The sequence below is a fragment of the Xyrauchen texanus genome, chromosome 30 (genome assembly GCF_025860055.1).
Source record: "Xyrauchen texanus isolate HMW12.3.18 chromosome 30, RBS_HiC_50CHRs, whole genome shotgun sequence".
Lineage (NCBI taxonomy): Eukaryota > Metazoa > Chordata > Actinopteri > Cypriniformes > Catostomidae > Xyrauchen > Xyrauchen texanus.
Window position 1 is genome coordinate 9,544,258 of NC_068305.1, and position 10,717 is coordinate 9,554,974.

Below are 10,717 nucleotides of genomic sequence, written 5' to 3' on the forward strand. Positions count from 1 at the left end.
TAATATTTAAAAGAGACGCCACTTGCTTTGACAGCTTGGTTACACTTTACATTAATGTTCCCTTTATTAAGGTTTTATAAAGGGGTTCATTATTGACTAATAAGTAATTTGCAAATGTATTATAAATCATTGATATGCAGTTATAAAAGCATGCAATTAAAGGTTGAGGGCTTTACAATAAGGTTCCATTCGTTAACATTATTTAATGCATTAGGTATCATAAATAATAATTGAACAATATATTTTTTGAAGCATTTATTAATCTTCGTTAATGTTATTAATAAAAACAAAATTGTTCATTATTAGTTTATGTTAGTTCATAGTGCATTAACTATTGTTTACAAATACAACTAAATGTATTAGTATTTGTTGAAATTAAAATAAGCCAATGTTAATATATGCTTTAAAAGAATTGATCGTTGTTTGTTAATTTAAGTTAACATATTGAGCCTTATGGTAAAGTGTTGCAGATAGTCATTTATGAATGGAGTAATGAAGATGATGTTTGTGGTATTTCTGTACTGTACATGCAACTTGAAGGGACAAAAGAAATTAAAGTTGATACCGGACATAGATATTGTGGCTGTTCCTGTTTTCAGGTGTGCCATAAGAAACCATGTAAACTCTCCCATAATGCAGCACTGATATGTCTTCCTTGAGGATTTGATTTCCCTCACACACACACATTTCTATCTCTCTTTTTTCTCTTTCTCTCTCACACTCTTTCTTTCACACACAGAGAGACCAAAAACTGATTGACTGGCACTGCCTTGTACTTCCCTCTCTAGTAACAAGATGCTGTGATGAAAAAGGTGTGTACACACACATACATGCTCTTTTCGGTTGTGTTTTGTGTGGAATATGCATCACCGCTCCATGGTCATGTATTCTCGTTTACGTTTCTCTATTGTGCGGAGAAGCTTAGGAATCGGTTTCCTTGTCGACTGATGTCTTTATTGCCTCAGAAAACCTGAACAACCCCTGCCTTGGCTGAGTCTTTCTCTTCAACACTGCTCCACCACAGCAATTAGCCGCCTGTTACACACAATGAGCAGGAGGCCTTGGAAACAGTAAATTCAGTGGCTCTGAAAGCCCTTTCCAAATCCCCAAATAAATCTCATCAAGCATTCCTGGGATATGTATGTTTTTCCTTTGGGGACATGAGCAGGGGAGAGGGCGCATTCCATACTATATTGCAATGGTTAACACTGCCACACACACTGAAAACGTATAAGACTGAGACCCGAATTATGCTTTACCTATTTACACAAACCTGGGTGCAAATGCTTGGCCATCATATAGCAAGTACACAGACCTGTTGAAAACTCACAATTGTTCTTGCAGTAGCAAATCTCAGTTCTCCAGAGCTACAACTATGTCTCTGCTATTAAATTGGATGTGTCACTATTTAGGTGATAGCTATAAAATATAAATTGATTTAGCTAACTTGTTTGCAAAATTATCTTAAAACTGTTGCTCTATCATGAAGAAGATAAAACTGACCATAGTGGGAGACAGACTTATAGCACTCTTTGTGACAATACTCAGACAATGAAATGTGGCATGAGCTCTGCCCTCTCTGGAACTCTCATGGACATGGGGACCACCCCTCTCCATAATTTAAGTAGGTTGAGGTGGTAAATTTGACGTGCCCTGCCTCTATCCGATCGACTAACTTCATAATCAAGGTCCCTGACTTGCCATGTAATCTCAAAAGGTCCTTGCCACTTGCCGAGTAATTTCGAGCTTGATGTGGGGAGTAATACAATTACTTTGTCTCCCGGTGAAATTCCCGTAGATGGGCACACCTATTATAGAGACGGTTTTGTGTCGCTTGAGCTTGGAGAAAATTTCTGTTGTCAACTGACCCAGCTTTGCTCGAAGATCAAGGTCATACTGTATTTAATTGTTGCTCTGGGAAGGTCCTTCCTCCCACGCCTCCCGTATGACATCAAGCACCCCACGGTGCCAGCGTCCATACAGGATCTCGAAGGGGGAAAACCCCGTGGAGGATTGCGGAACCTCCCTGACTGCAAATAATAGGGGGTCCAGTCATTTGTCAAAATTTGTAGTGTCCTCGTGTACGAATATACAAATCATGTTTTTTCAGGGTGCGATTAAACAGTTCCACCAGCCTGTCAGTTTGCAGGTGATAAACGCTGGTGCAAATCGATTTAACTCCGAGCAATTCATAAAGTGCCATAGAGTGCCTCTTCCACACTGCTTGCTGAGATGTTGCATAAAGGCAGTGCTTCCGGATATCGAATGGCATAATCCACTAGGACTAATACAAACCGATATCCATGTGTTAATCATTCTAAGGTCCATACCAATTCTTTCAAAGGGGTCATCGGTTAACATTAATGGGCACAATGGTGCTCTTGGTGTGGCTGGTGACCACCAGCTGACATTCACGTCATACCGTACACAATCTGCGTACATCCCCGTGAATGCCCGGCCAATAAAAGTGGGCCAATAAACAGTTTAGTGATCTTTCTTGCCCTAAATGACCCGCCATAGGATTGTGGTGAGCCGCCTGGAAAAGTGTTTCCCGACATCTCCTCTTGACTAATAACTGGGTTGTATTTTCATGGGTTTGAGTGTCCTTCATCACTCGATACAACCGGTCTCTAATAATTAAAAAATACGGGTATGTGAGGGCAACGTCGGGCTGGAGCTGCTGGTCATCGATTACTCTCACTTGGTCAAAGGCATGCCTAAGGGCTTCGTCACATAACTGCTCCAGAGGGAAGTCCCCCTCCAGGAATTCCCTGGGGGTGGGAATGCTGGAGGATTCCCCTCCTGCATCATTCTGATGCTGAGCAGATGCAGACGGCCCTGGCTCCGCTTCCCCAGCCATCGCGTCACACATCACACACCATGTTTTTGGTTGGCAGGACCCATCCACACACAACGCATTTAATAATTGTTTAAACCCCGGACAATTGGTTCCCAGAATCAGTAGATGGGTGAGGTGGGAATTAACCGCGGCCTCCATTCTATCCTTTACTCCCTGAAATTGAATATTGGTAGACACTACCGGGTATTTGTGAACATCCCAATGCACACACCTCACCATCACCTAGTGTTTTGTACCCAAAGCCCAATCATGAACCAAGCCATGGTGGATCGAGGTTTGATTACAACCCGAATCCACCAGGGCTTGGTATGTACACCCCTTCATTTTTACCAAAATCCTGTATGACCCTGCTCAACCGGGGGCAGTGTGTGGCGCATCAGGGATCAAATCCACGTCTCCCCCTCCTTCACTGGATTGCGGTCTTGGATACGACCTGGCTACCTGCCACCCCACCACCCTGGCCCTGGCTTCCCGGCTGTGCCTGTGGCGGCGGACACATCAAACTGGGAAGGATGACGGAGAGGGGGAGGGGAGGGGGCAGGCACATAGTGCACCGGTTTGGGTGGAACCACTCCCCATTTCTGGGGAATGGGATTAGGGTAAGAGGGAGGGGCAAGATGAGGAGGATGAGAAGCAAGCGAGGGAGAGAGAGAGATAGAGAGAGAGAGAGAGAGAACTAGACTGCTCACAGGCTTCCTGGTAGGCCACCATTTGTGCCTCTGCCAGCCTGACCGCATCATCCACCAACGTGGGGTGATGGCACTGGACCCATTCCAGAGTTCCTCGGGCAGACAAACGGTTAGTTGCTCCAGCACCATCAGGTTGATAACTTCCTCCATGCCACGCCCTTCCTCAGCCACGATCCATCTTCGACAGGCGTCACGGAGCTGCTGCGCGAATGCAAACGGGCTGCTGGCGTTTCTCAGGGTGAGGGAGTGAAATTTCTGGCAATGTTGAGGCAGGCCTATGGCCAACCCATTGTGGGACAGCAACATTCAGCCTGACGTAGTCCAGACGGTCCTCTGCTGGCAGCTGCTGCGCGTGCATGTAAAGCAGCAGAAGGAGGTGAAGGGCCCACTAAGCTCACAGCCAGCCGGAGGATCATTTTGGGGACCCAACTTAGTGAATAGGAGATATGGACTTTTCGCTGCCTCCGGGGTCGCGGCGGAGGATCCACCTGGAGCTAACCAACTCCGTAAGGCCTGCCGATCCTTGGCCTGTAGCTACAGACAGGCACTAAAAGCTGTCAGGTCAGCATATTTTAGTAAACTCAAAGAAAATATCCACAACAGTCCTAGGTGTTTATTCAGTACTGTGGCTAAATTGGTTAGGAATAAATCCTCAACAGAACCAGATATTAAGTCACAAGAGTAATGACTTCATTCATTTTGTATTGATAAAATTGAAATAATCAGAAATAAAATAGAAATTATGCAATCACCTGTCATAGCACCTCAGTGTCTCAGATTCCAAGAACACAGGATGAGATGTTATTAACCTTGTGCAAGCACTTCCAAGAGTTCATGAACAGTGAGCCTGGTGAAATTTGGGGAGCGCATCATCAGTAGTGTACCTTTGGTTCCTAGGGTGTTTCGGCCTTTCACACTATACACCCTCCCCAAAGGCGGCCAGCAACAGGGTGATCAATCCTATGCTTGCGTCCCATTCCCAATTAGTCACAGGAGTTGCCTTGTTGTTGATAGCCAACATCCCATGGGACTATGCATGGCAGGGGTGTCCTCCTCCCTGAGTCAAGCATTGTTGACTGCATACCTCCTGGCCCTCTCACTTCGGGGCCCAGCTGGGGTCTCTCCTCTTCATCCAGAGCCACTGACTGCTGCCTTCTGCTGCTGCCACAGCTCTGATTGCCAAACGCTGGCTCTGGCCCTTAATTCCCAGGTCTCTAAGCAGTCTGGTTGTAGATGTTGCCACAAAACCTCTGCAGCCCACCTCCACTGGTCGGACTTCTGTGTTCCAGCCATGATGCCATGCATTTGGCAGCTAGATTGGCATAGCGCAGATGTTTTCGCTCATAAGCCTCATCTACTGAGTCCTCCCAGTGTACTGTGAGCTCAATGATGAAGACCTTTTTGAGTGAACGGGACCAGAGCACCATGTCAGGTCTTAGGTTGGTGGTTACGATCTCCGGAGGAAACACAAGTTGCCGGCCAATGTCAGCTAGCATTTTCCAGTCGTGGGCCAAGCACAGCCGGTCTCGCTCTAATGGTATAGAGCCGCTCTTCGGTGGTTTAGCCCCTTCGTGGACAAAGGTCGTCCGTAAGGGGTGTGATGCTGCTGGGGGTGATAGGGAGTTGGTGGCAGCTCGCTTGTCCTCCAGGGCGGACGCAAGAATTTTAAGGACTTGGTTGTGATGCCAAGTGTAGCGTCCTTGGGTGAGGCTTGTTTTACATCCTGTGAGAATGTGCCTGAGGTTGGCTGGCATGGAACAGAGGGCACAGTCCGGATCTTCACCATACCATTGGTGAAGATTAACTGGTGTTGGAAGGATGTCATATGTTGCTCTGATGGAAAAGCTCAACCGCCTCGCTTCCTCAACCGCCTCGCTCCCACAGATCCTTCCAGCTGATCTTCCTCTTCTCCACACTGTCCCATCAAGTCCACTGTCCCTGTTTGGCAAGAGAGACTGCCTTGGCCCACCTTGCAGCCTCCTCCTGATGGCGTACTTCCTGCACTACCGTCTTCCGCCGCTCTGGTGCAGTGGCCTTACTCCAAGCAGCGCGGCTAGTTAGCCCAAGGCCTCCTCTCCCTTGCTGAACATGACCCACAATGTCAGCATGTCTGAGGGCTGCTGTTGCCTCCTGGACTGCTTTTCCTGGCCTCCATTTGCACCCAGTTGCCAAAGTCGGCACGTTGTTACTCACCACTGGGTCTCAAGATTCATTCAGTGTCATCTGGAGCCTGGTTTTTGCACACTTGAATTCCTCTGTTAGACTGGTGAGGGGCAGCTTGAGGACACCATCTCCATAGAGGCCTATGGTGGTAAGGCATCGTGGAACTCCGAGCCACTTCTTTAAGTAGCCTGTGACTACTCTTTCCATCTTCTCCACTGTTGAGATTGGAACCTCATACACTGCTAGGGGCCACAACACCCGGGGTAGGAGACCAAACTGCAGACACCAAGCCTTTAACTTTCCAGGTAGCTGGGTGTTGTTGATGGACTGTAGGCTACTACTGATGTCTTTGTGCAGCTGTTGCACCTGGCTTTTATCCTTCATGCTTGCATCATACCACCTTCCAAGGCTTTTTACCGGCTGCTCAGACACTGTTGGGATTTGGTCATCTCTGATGAAGAATTTCAGGTCAGAGAGTACTCCCTTCACAATCGAGATGCTGCGTGACTTGGATGGTTTAATCTTCATACGGGCCCAGCTGATGTTCTCCTTGAGTTTTCTGAGCAGTCTCCTGGTCCATGGGACAGTGGTGGTCAATGTTGTAATGTCATCCATGTAGGCTCTGAGTGGAGGGAGGCGGAAGCCAGAGTCGACTCGCTGTCCACCAGCAACCCATTTTGAGGATCTGATGATAACCTCCATTGCCATTATAAATGCCAATGGAGAAATGGTACATCCCGCCATTATACCTACATTCAGGCACTGCCATGAGGTGGTGAACTCTGAGGTGGTGAAGCAGAACTGCAGATCCTGGAAGTACGACTTCACCAGGGTTGTGATGGTATCCGGTATGCAGAAAAATCTGAAGGCAGACCACAAGAGTTCATGGGGCACAGAGCCAAATGCATTGGCGAGGTCGAGGAAGACTACATGGAGGTCCCTTTTCTCCACCTTGGCCATTTGGATCTGGTGCCAGATCATGCTGGAATGTTCCATGCAGCCAGAAAACCCTGATATTCCTGCCTTCTGTACAGATGTATCAATGTACGCATTCTTTTGCAGGTACTCGGCCATCCTCTGGGCAATAACACTAAAGAAGATTTTACCCTCGACATTCAGTAAGGAGATTGGGCGGAATTGGCTGATGTTCACTGCATCCTTCTCCTTAGGGATCAGGACCCCACCTGCCCTACGCCACACTTTGGGTATTATCTTCTTTTTCCAAGCGGTTCTCATAAGCCTCCAGAGGAACCTCAGGATGTCTGGTGCATTCTTATACACTTTGTACGGGACTCCATTTGGCCCCGGGGCTGACGCTGTTCTTACCCGTCGAACTGTGTTTTCCACCTCTTTCCATGTCAGAGGGCTGGTCTCCATATGATGTTCCGGGGGTTCAATGGGTGGGATATCTGATGGGATGGCCAGGTGTTCATGTCGCTTTGAGTCAAAGTTTGTTGTTCTCAGGTGCTCCTCTAGATCTTTCTTTGTTGTTTTTAGAGCTCCACTTTTTTCCTTCGTGAAGAGACTTTTAAGGAACTTGAAGGGATCTTTATAGAATCGAGTTCTAGTTTGTTCTTTCTTCCTTCTGCATTTCCGTAGGTTCTCTGCTCTACGGAGGGATGCCAACCGGGTTTTGATGTCAGCCTGAAGTGCCTCTATACCCTCCTTTTCTACTTCCGAGGCCTTCTTCCACTGTTTCTTAAGCTGTCTCCTTTCTTGAACGAGGCGCTTGATTTCTTGTTGCCGCCTGGAAACTGGTGGGGTTGGGACCTTTCTCCTGCCTTTTGCCACTTGCACTCCAAAGCTTTCTGCCCCATACTCATAGATGATGTCCCCCATCCTCTCCAACTTCTTCTCCACTGTGCCTCGAAGTTTCTCGAGGGTCAACTTCAATCCTTCGCTAACAAAACTTATTGAAACATCAAAAGCCACAACATGTTTGTTGGATTCAATACCAACCAAGTTCTAAAAAGAGGTATTCCCTGTAATCTCAGAATCTTTTCTTAATATTATACACTCACCTAAAGGATTATTAGGAACACCATACTAATACTGTGTTTGACCCCCTTTCGCCTTCAGAACTGCCTTAATTCTATGTGGCATTGATTCAACAAGGTGCTGAAAGCATTCTTTAGAAATGTTGGCCCATATTGATAGGATAGCATCTTGCAGTTGATGGAGATTTGTGGGATGCACATCCAGGGCACGAAGCTCCCGTTCCACCACATCCCAAAGATGCTCTATTGGGTTGAGATCTGGTGACTGTGGGGGCCATTTTAGTACAGTGAACTCATTGTCATGTTCAAGAAACCAATTTGAAATGATTCGAGCTTTGTGACATGGTGCATTATCCTGCTGGAAGTAGCCATCAGAGGATGGGTACATGGTGGCCATAAAGGGATGGACATGGTCAGAAACAATGCACAGGTAGGCCGTGGCATTTAAACGATGCCCAATTGGCACTAAGGGGCCTAAAGTGTGCCAAGAAAACATCCCCCACACCATTACACCACCACCACCAGCCTCCACAGTGGTAACAAGGCATGATGGATCCATCTTCTCATTCTGTTTACGCCAAATTCTGACTCTACCATCTGAATGTCTCAACAGAAATCGAGACTCATCAGACCAGGCAACATTTTTCCAGTCTTCAACTGTCCAATTTTGGTCAGTTCTTGCAAATTGTAGCCTCTTTTTCCTATTTGTAGTGGAGATGAGTGGTACCCAGTGGGGTCTTCTGCTGTTGTAGCCCATCCGCCTCAAGGTTGTGCATGTTGTGGCTTCACAAATGCTTTGCTGCATACCTCGGTTGTAACGAGTGGTAATTTCAGGCAAAGTTGCTCTTCTATCAGCTTGAATCAGTCGGCCCATTCTCTTCTGACCTCTAGCATCAACAAGGCATTTTCGCCCACAGGACTGCCGCATACTGGATGTTTTTCCCTTTTCACACCATTCTTTGTAAACCCTAGAAATGGTTGTGCGTGAAAATCCCAGTAACTGAGCAGATTGTGAAATACTCAGACCGGCCCGTCTGGCACCAACAACCATGCCACGCTCAAAATTGCTTAAATCACCTTTCTTTCCCATTCTGACATTCAGTTTGGAGTTTAGGAGATTGTCTTGATGAGGACCACACCCCTAAATGGATTGAAGCAACTGCCATGTGATTGGTTGATTAGATAATTGCATTCATGTGAAATTGAACAGGTGTTCCTAATAATCCTTTAGGTGATTGTATACTCCTCGCTGTCCTTAGGACATGTCCCAAGAAACTTTAAAATGGCAGTTATCAAACCGATTATTAAGAAGTCACAGCTTGATCCTGGAGAATTGGCTAATTATAGACTGATTTGAAATCTCCCATTTATGTCAAAAATACTAGAAAAGGTAGTATCCTCCCAAACATGTTACTTTCTACAGAGAAATAGTATATATGAACAATTTCAGTCAGGATTTAGGCCTCAACACAGTACAGAGACTGCACTTATCAGAGTTACAAATGACTTGCTCTTAACATCTGATCACGGCTGCATTTCACTTCTAGTTCTTTTAGATCTTAATGCTGCATTTGACATGATAGATCAGGGCAATCTCTTAAATAGGTTAGAGAATTATGTTGGCATTTGTGGAGTTGCATTGGCATGGTTTAGTTCCAATTTACCCGACTGCTACAACTTCGTCTATGTAAATGAGGAATTGTCAAACCAAACAAAAGTAAAGTATGGAGTGCCACAGGGATCACATATAGGGCCTCTGCTTTTCTCCTTGTATATGCTTCCCCTGGGAGATATTATCAGGAATCGTGGAATAAGTTTACACTGTTATGCCGCCGATACCCAATTTTATCTTTCTTCAAAACCTAAGGAGATTTCACAATTCTCCAAATTAGCAGAGTGTATCAATGAAATAAAAGATTGGATGGCCAGAAATGTCCTTCTACTCAATTCCAACAAAACAAAGGTACTAATTATTGGAAGCCTCTAAAAATAAGCTGCTAAAATATAATTTGACTGGATGTACTGTTACATCACCTTCAACAGCGTGCTTAGGTGCTATATTTGATACCAATCTGTCCTTTGAAAATCAAATTACTAATGTTTGTAGAACAGCATTCTTCCACCTAAGAAATATTGCACAATTACGACACATGCTCTGATACTCTGTTGCTGATGCCGAAAAACAAATTAATGCAGTCATGACATTAAGACTAGATTATTGTAATGCATTACTGGGAGGATGTCCAGAAAGATCCGTAAATAAACTTAAATTGGTTCAAAATGCAGCAGCCAGAGTGCTGATGAGAACCAAGAAATATCATCATATTAGCCCCATTTTATCATTGCTACATTGGCTACCTGTTAAATTTTGTATTAATTAAAAAATTATGCAAACTGCATACAAAGCTTTGAATGGTCTATTTATGCTGTACTTAAGTGCCCTTTTACCGTGCTATATTCCATCACGTACATAACGATCGCAAAATTCTGGCCTGTTAATAGTTCCTAGAATATCAAAAACCACAAAAGGAGGTAGATCCTTTTCATATTTGGCTCCTAAACTATGAAATAGTCTCCCTCACTCTTTTCGAGATGTAGACACACTCACTCAGTTTAAGTCTAGACTAAAGACTCATCTATTTAGCCAGGCATACACCTAATTTATCCTTCAACTCACAATTATTCTGCTTTATTTAGGTCTGCCATAACCAAAAACAGTGATCGTGATCTATAACTCTGCAGTAAATTGAATGGCTTCTATGCTAATATTATTGTTTCCTTGTCTCAACCTCGGGACTCCTATCCTGAGGTCACCAGAACCGGCTGGATCCAGCTCCATTCCTGCTTCATGTTGGACTCCACTGCTGCGTGTCACTGTGTGATGATGACTAATATCAGCTGGTGCCAGCCAAACATCACTTCAGTCTATTACGATGGACTTCAGAGGATGAAACGATGCCAACTCCAACCATAAGATATGGGATACTTCATATGCCATTGCCTGAACC